Below are 8,536 nucleotides of genomic sequence, written 5' to 3' on the forward strand. Positions count from 1 at the left end.
TAAATAAGACTCTATGTACATCCAAATATACCAAGAGGCTCCCATTGGAAGTGAATTCAAATTCAAAGAGAGCAAGCAATGCTCTAATATATCAAATACATAGCATTAGACATGCCAAATCCCAGTAGGGTATATCCGGAGCATAAATCCCAAGCTATCTCAAACTCATAAAGCATAAGCCTGAAAGCATTCAAAGAGCATATAAATGACAACCAAATGTAACAGCAATAGATCCAAAGTGCTCAAATATATCTGAAGATGAAGCTCCAAGTAACTGTCAAGCATGGGCAAACCAAGTGGCATCCATATCTGACCAAAGCATAAATGCAAGAAGCCTAAATGTCAAGCAGTGACAATAGGCATAAACCGGTCAAAAGCATGCCAACAACTGAAGCCAAATGCCAGTGAAGAATGACCAAGTTAGAGCCTAATCCAAGCTTAAAATCATTTCGGAACCAAGAAGAAGCATTTGACAACCTCTATATACATCAGTATGATCATTCAAACCTCTAGTGAGCACCCCGTATACATGAACCAATGCATACACCAAGTAAATGAGCTTCAGCCCACTGTATTACAATAAGCAATTTAATATCAAATGAATCTCAAATGGTGCTCAAATTTGTTCCAAGTCATTCCCAAAGCATAGACATAGCATCCCATAACATTCGGGCATCACCGGGCATCAAAAGGCATCAAACGGGTAATGCCAAGAAGCATCAAACAGTAAATGTCAAGTGCTGCCGTGTTTTGAGACTCCTGGGACTCTGTATACATCAAAGGGATAAAGGGGGAAGCACTCAAATAAATTATCAGGAGTCAAGCACTAATGCCGAGGATTCAAGCAATGCTAGGAAAGGTTGCCAAGAGTGCCGAGAATCCGAGGAAGAGCATGGAAATTCTAGGGAGCAGATCAGCCCAACCCCCTAAAAATGTGCCAAAATTTGTGCTGGTTGTTCCTGGGGGCTGAGGGGTCTTCAACAGCCCTTGGGGGCACTTGGCAATGTCAAGGGGGCTCCAATGCAACCCGGGAAGAAGCCGATGAAGGTCCGAAAGCTCGGGGAGGAGGCGGGATATCAAAACATACCTACAAATGAAGGTGACATGGCTGCCATTGAAGCTCGGGTTGAAGCTCTTCAAATTTGGGCTGAAGAGAATGCCGGGAAATATCCAATGTCTTTTCTCTGATACCAGTTTGAAAGGGAAGTGGAACCCATGAGGAAGAAGCTTGGCAATAAGAGCTATGGCGGATGGAGAGAAAGAGCCAAGAGAGAGAGAGAGAGAGAGAGAGAGAGAGAGAGAGAGAGGTCTCAAAAGTGGGAACTCCAACAACCACAATGTGTGGTCGGGCCTTCCTTTATTCAAAGTGTCACTAAAAGAATAAAGAATAAGTGACTGTGATGGGCACCCACCACCTGCAGTGTGCAGCGGCGGGTACTATCAATGTAGTAATATACGAGCGGCTAGGTGGAGAGGTGCCTTTACCCCCAACACATTGACTAACAAAACTAGTCTAAAAATTCTTCAGTGTGGGGATGTGTCCCTGCGTGTCTCTTCTACATACACTCATGAAAATGCCTCTATCTAATCATTCATTGATGCAATGTCTTTTCTATATCTTGCTGGGGTCCCTTCTCCACCCACCCCTCTTGTTCCACCTTGTACTCAAGGTCTTCCCTTCCCAATGTGATCCATCTACTACACCCTTGGTGCAAATCTTTGCATCTAAAATTTTTATAGCAATTTTAAAAAAAGTTTCCACTTTTGAAAATTGATGCTTCTAGTTAGGAAGATCTATATGTAAGGGATTGTGGTGGGCCCCTTATGTATATCTATCCTAGTTGGCTCTAGGTACATTATATGGCCACCAAACACCTCTTATGCCATCACCTTCCAAGCCAATGAATCCTTCTTTCTCTCTCCCCATTCCTTCTCCTCCACGTTCCACCCTCCTCTTCCCCTTCTCTACCTGTTTCTCCATCTTTGACTGACAGGTTGAAGAACGAGGAAGCTTTCTTTTGGAATGCACTTATAGATAGTAGCTTCAAGTAATTAAAGGAATTACTTACTTGTGCTCTTATTCTCATATGCTTGGATTTCTCTAGAGAGTTTACCATACAGTGTGATGCTAGTGGCTATGGCATATGGGCTATTTTGCTACAGGAGCATGGAGTTATTGCCTTTGAATCTGTAAGCTTAAGATAGCTATGAATATCTATGACCAAGAGATGTTGGCTATTCTACACGTGATAAGGAAATAGCGCCATTATTTGTATGGCAGCAGTTGTTTTAGATTTCAAAGTGATCACATGGCCCTATAGTATTTCCTTGCTCAATAAAATCCTATCCCTAAGTAGTGTAGGTGGATAGTTAACTTGCAAAACTATGATTTTGGCATCACTCATATAAGGGGAAAAGACAATGTGGTAGCTTATTCTCTCTCTGAAATGTGGGCATTTGGGTTTTAGCTATGATTGAGTTACATGCTGATTAGATTGATAAGTTATAGGGAGCCTATCTTTCCAATGATGAGCTCAGTCGTGTACTTCAAAAATTACAACAAGGTGTTATGGAGGAAAACTCACATTATTAGCTTAAAAATGGCCTCATTTGTCTTAATAGCATGATTGTTATTTCCTGTACTTCTTCTTTCAGGCTGAAAATTATTGAGGAGTTACATTCTTCACCCATAGCTAGACACGTTGGAGTATTTAAGACCTATGATAAAATCATCAAGAGCTTTCACTAGAAAGGATCGTGGAAAGATATCAAGGATTATATTATGAAATGTATACCTTATCAACAAAACAATGATAGTACCCATAAGCCAAGTGGTTTTTGCAACCATTTCCTATTCCAGAAGGAAAATGGACACATATTACCATCTTCATTACTGGTCTACCTATTATCAAAAATTATTGAAATAGCATTTATCTAGTAGTGGATAGACTCATTAAGGCAGCCCATTTCATTTCTACCAAGACTTAGTTCATTGCTTCACGAATGGCTAGTCAATTCATGGAGTAGATATTTAGATCACATGGATTATTGCATGGGATTGTGCATGATAGAGATACCAATTTTATGATTAACTTTTGGCAAGTGGTATTTAGCTCCATGGGTACTAAATTTGCTCATTCTATAACTTATCATTCATAGATTGATGGTCAAATAGAAAGGGTTAATATGTGGTTGTAGACTTAACATCACCACTTATATCATGATGTACAACATGCATGGGATTCATTGTTACATTTGGCTAAGTTTTCCTATAATAACTCCACTCATGCTAGCATTGGAGTTTCATCCTTTGAGGCTGTGTATGGCTACAAGGTGCCCTTATCCACATTTATTTTTAGTGAGAAGATTAATCCTCATGGAAAAGAGGAATTGAAAATAATGTAGGCCCTTCTTCAACAATGTAAGATGAACCTTAAAAAATCTCAAGATCAAATGAAGGTGTATACTTATGAGAAGAGGTAACCTTTGAAGTTCCAAGAGAGGGAGAGCTAGTTCTCTTGAAAGTACCCAAGTCTAGATATTCTACTCTAAAGGACAACTCTAGCAACAAATTTTCTCATAGGTTCTATGGACCCTACACAAACTTGAAGTGTATTGGAGACTTGGCATATCGATTGAAATTCCCCTCTTCCAATAAGATTCATAATGTATTTTATGTTAGTCAACTCAAACCCTTTTATGGTACCCAAGTGGAAATAGTTGATGAGCTGCCTCCTATGGATGAAGGACTTATTCAGTACATTCCTATAAGGAGGTCATAAGTCAGCATGAAAAGAAGCTTTGCTCTCACTCTATCATTGAGTATTTGATTAACTCAAAGGATTTGCCACTTGAGGAAGCTTCTTAGATACTAGATTCCATTTTGGATAATTTTCCCTATCTATGAGATGCATTGATGTGATTGAGACATAGTCACATGGGAGCCAATTGCACTCTAAATAGGGTCTAGATAGTAGTCTATTTTAGAATATATTTTACCTTGCCTAATTTTCAAAATTCAATCACATACATAGGTTCAAAGTACTCTTTATTAGCTATGTTTTGACATGTGGTACACCCTATTTGAATACTTCCATTAGAAGTTACGGTAGCTTTCTTTAGCATGCCCTATTTTTTACAAGAAGCTGTCTACTCTTTATAGAGGCTATTTCTTGAAGATTTGAAGACTCCAGTTCCTTCTGAAGACATCTAGATTATATATATGGTAGAGGATTTCCTTTATGTCTTCATTTCAGCAAATAATCTTTACTATTTGATTCCTATCACATCTTTTGCATATCAGAAACTAGAGTAGTACTTTCTTTCATCCATCCTTCTTTGCCATTGTAACCTTGTTTTCGTGGGCAAAAACCTTTGAGCAGGAATGGATTGTAAGAAGCTTGGAATACATGTGTTAGTGAGAGAGAGATATTAATAATACCTTATCACATTGACATAGGTATAAAAGGTATGAGACATGTAATTTTTGGCATCTTTTAACATGATTCAATTATTGTCTGTCATCTCACCTGCTTGTACTCAGCTTTTATGGCTTCTCTCTCTTCTTTTCTATCTTTTCTTTCTCTCTCCTCTTCACTCTTTCTCTCTCCTCATTCATCTCTCTTTTGCTCTTTTTTCTCTCATCTCTTAGCCCTTTCCTTGACAAAGAGTAATAACCTTCTAGAGAAAAGCTCCATATGGCACATTGCTAAGCTGATCTTTCCTAACACGTTAGAAGTGTTGATCCATTTTACCCAAAGGAAACACTAACCAATTAAACTTGACACCTTCAAGTATGTTGACATATGCATAAATAATTCTTTGGACATGCACTTTGATGCATGCTTGCCCGACCCTATAGGAATTGACACAACCACTTCTATATATGAGAAGAGATATGGGCTACTAACACTCTTGAACTGTTAATAACTTTGCTAAGTACCAAAGGGGTTGAGATCTCCTTCTATAAAAGGGCAAGAAAAATCCTTTGTTATTAGTAGTTGGTTACCACTAGGCATAAAGGAAATGGAAAGGGACAAGAACAATGCCTCGATGATGTTAGCAGAAGATAAAAGTAAAATGTATAGCCATACACCAAGTAAGAACATTTCTCATAAGATGCCAAGAAGGAATATCAAATTTTTGCATCCACAAGCAGAAATGTTAAGGCCAACAAACTGACAAAGGCTAGCCCAATGAATATAATCAGTTGAATCTAGAAGAAGAGAGTAGTCATGGGCCAACAATGGGATATACTGAACCACTATCAGTGGGATGGAGGAAAATGCCCTTTAGACTATACGGGATAACACCTGCACATACAAAACCAGGAAAAGAGGGAATTCTTACAAAACCCACACAATCCACAATAAAAACGAATATCAAGAAGAAAACCAAGAGATAGACATGACTGACCAGACTTCCCTGTAGATCCCACATCCTATGAGAAAATTTCAATATGATCTACACACCTGTGACCAAAAGCTTCATGATATGCAAACATGCATGAACCCTAAAACCCCATAATCAGGAACTCAAATCAAATATCATCTCATACAAGCCATATCCATGACTTGGACTAGACCAAATAAATCAAAATAGACTCATAACACAACTAGGGAACAAGGGATTTGAAGAGAGAGATGTCTCATATGGAGGCACAAAAATGGGGGCCTTGTAAGGGGACGGGTGTGTGTTGGAGATGGCATCAGTGGGTGGACTGGACCTGGTGTGGGAGATGGGCTACCCACTAGCCATGCACCTCATCCAAGAGGTGTCAGTGGTGGTTGACCTCAACATGGAGTGCATGCCGGAGCAGGCAATTAGTGGCACAATAGCAATAGCACGGTGTCTCACGCAGGGACAATGAGGGGATGCGGGTTGGAGTAGGTGGTCATGCCAACCAGTAGGGAGGGAAACACAGGATGAGGAGGAGGAGGTAGAGAAGGGTTAGGAAGGAGTTGCTATAGTCACATAATGCTTAATTAATCTTCGATAAAATGATGATAGACCAAGAAACCCTCAAAGGGAAGTAGTGGTGGTAGGTGTTGGTCAATCTCTAACACATTGCACCTTCTTAGGGTTAGCCTATATCCCTAGTTCACTAACAATATGGCCCAAGTACACTTTAGTCTCTGCATGAAAGAGCAAATTTTCTCCTTAGCAAAGAGTTTGTGGTGTCTCAACACATCAAAAACCTTCCTCATATGTGATAAATGGTCCTATAAAGTCTTACTATAAATTAATATATCATCAAAGAAGACTATGATAAACTAGAAGAGGAAAGGCTATTAAATCTTATTCATCAGACTCTGGAAGATAGCTGGAATCCTAACTTTATCACCCTCTCTCGCATAGAAATTTGATGATATCCAAACCTCAAATCAATCTTGGTAAAGAATCTAGTCCCCCTTGAGCTTAACAAGCAAATCGTCAACTCTAGGTATTGGATACCTATTCTTCACTGTTATCTTATTTAGATCCTTGTAGCCAATATACATCTTGAAGAATCTATCTTTCTTCTTCACTAACAAGACCGGAGATGCATAAGGTGAAGAACTAGGCTCAATAAATCACATCTATAAGAGCTTCTATTCTCTTGGCTACTTTCTCACACTCGCATTTTGACAACCTATAGGATGGCTTGTTGATTGGCTTTGAATCAATAGGGAAATCCAATGCTCTCTTAGGAGGTAATGAAATAGGTACTTCAAACAAGTCCTTGTACTCCTCAAGTAGATCTTTCAAAGCAAGATGCTCTACTAAATTCTTGGGCTGATCTTCTAGATTTAAGTGCAACACAAAAAAATTTGAGCGCTTCTTGTACTCCTACTTAAGTTGTTTAATGGTGATAAGCTAAATATTAGATTTACTTGGGATTCCTTGTAGATGGATAAACTACCCATCAATGGCCAACTCCATGTACAACTACAAGAAATACATAATAATCTTCCCTAAAGTCATCAGACAATCACAACCAAATACAATATCTATAGGTCCTATTTCCAAAATAATTAGGTTCACTTGTACTTAATCATTTTCAACTAGCCATATGGAAACTTGTGGGCACATTTGAGTGTTGATTTTCTCTTCACCATTATCTAGTTGTACTCTTATGGGCTACCATAAACTAGTGGGAAAGCAATGTAACCTATCCACAACTTACTTATTCACAAAATTGTGTATATTGTGATGGAAGAGAGGGGGAGAGACAAAGTGGAGTAGAAGATGAGCCTCAACTCATTGTTGTTCTTCTTCCATTATTCTTCCATCATACTAACTGAAAGAGACTTACACACATAGGTATGACTAACCAAGACTAACTGCGGTTAAGTCACTGACTACACCGACTTATTGAATGTCACACACGTGTACAACTGTATCCAGCTAATGTCGGTCACATACATAAAGATAGACTGATTGAAGAGTAACGGAAGCTTGATATTCTAACCCTCCCCCTCAAGATCAAACCATCTAATAAACTCCAAGTAGCTGTCTAAAGTATATGAACTTTTCCTTACCAAGAGACTTGGTAAATATGTCTGCTACCTGGTCTTCAATCTTCACATGAATCAAGTCAATCTGCCCTGTAAGAACCATTTCTCTGATAAAATGGTAGTGAACCTCAATATGTTTGGACCTAGCATGGTAGACGGGATTTCTAGCCAACATAACACTACTAAGGTTATCACAATGCAATCTCACTCTACTTTCCAGCTGTATTCTCAAGTCTTTCAACAATTTCATCAACCAAACTACTTCGCAAGCTACTAAGGAAGCTCCTCTATACTCAGCTTCTGTACTAGACAATGCAATAGTAGGTTGTTTCTTACTCTGCCGACTGATCATACTGTTGCCCAATCCAAATGCATAACCACTAGTTGACCTCCTGTCATAGGCACAACCAATCCAATCAGCATTAGTAAACCTTGTCAAGTCAAGAGATTCTCCATATGCATAAAACAACCCTAAATCTATAGTACCCTTTATATATCTCATGATCCTCCTAACTGCATCTAAATGTGGTTTTCGAGGCTTCTGCATGAACTGACTAATCAACCCCATTGCATAACATACGTCAGGTTGGGTAATAGTCAAGTATATCAAGCTGCCCACCATCTGTCGATACATGGTCACATTCTCTATGTCATTCCCAACATCAATCTGCAACTTGACATTCTGATCAAGAGGTGTCTCCATAGGCTTGCATTCAACCATACCATACTTCTATAACATGTCATGAGCATACTACTTCTGTGGCAGCCATATACCTTGAGGCATAGAGACTACCTCAATTCCAAGAAAATACTTCAATTCACCAAGGTCTTTGACTCTAGATTCAGCCTGTAAACATGATTTAATTTCAGCAATGCCCTCTTCATCATCTCCAGTGATTATAAGATCATCTACATAAACCACTAGAAACACATATCCATGATCTGTCTTCTTCGTGAACAAACTGTGATTTGTATCACCCAATCTAAATCCATGTTGCTGTAAATAACTGTTGATCCGAGCATTCCATGCTCTAGGTGCC

This window comes from Lygodium microphyllum, chromosome 15 (assembly GCF_053477565.2).
Source record: "Lygodium microphyllum isolate KBCC chromosome 15, Lygodium_microphyllum_v1.1.10, whole genome shotgun sequence".
Classification (NCBI taxonomy): domain Eukaryota; kingdom Viridiplantae; phylum Streptophyta; class Polypodiopsida; order Schizaeales; family Lygodiaceae; genus Lygodium; species Lygodium microphyllum.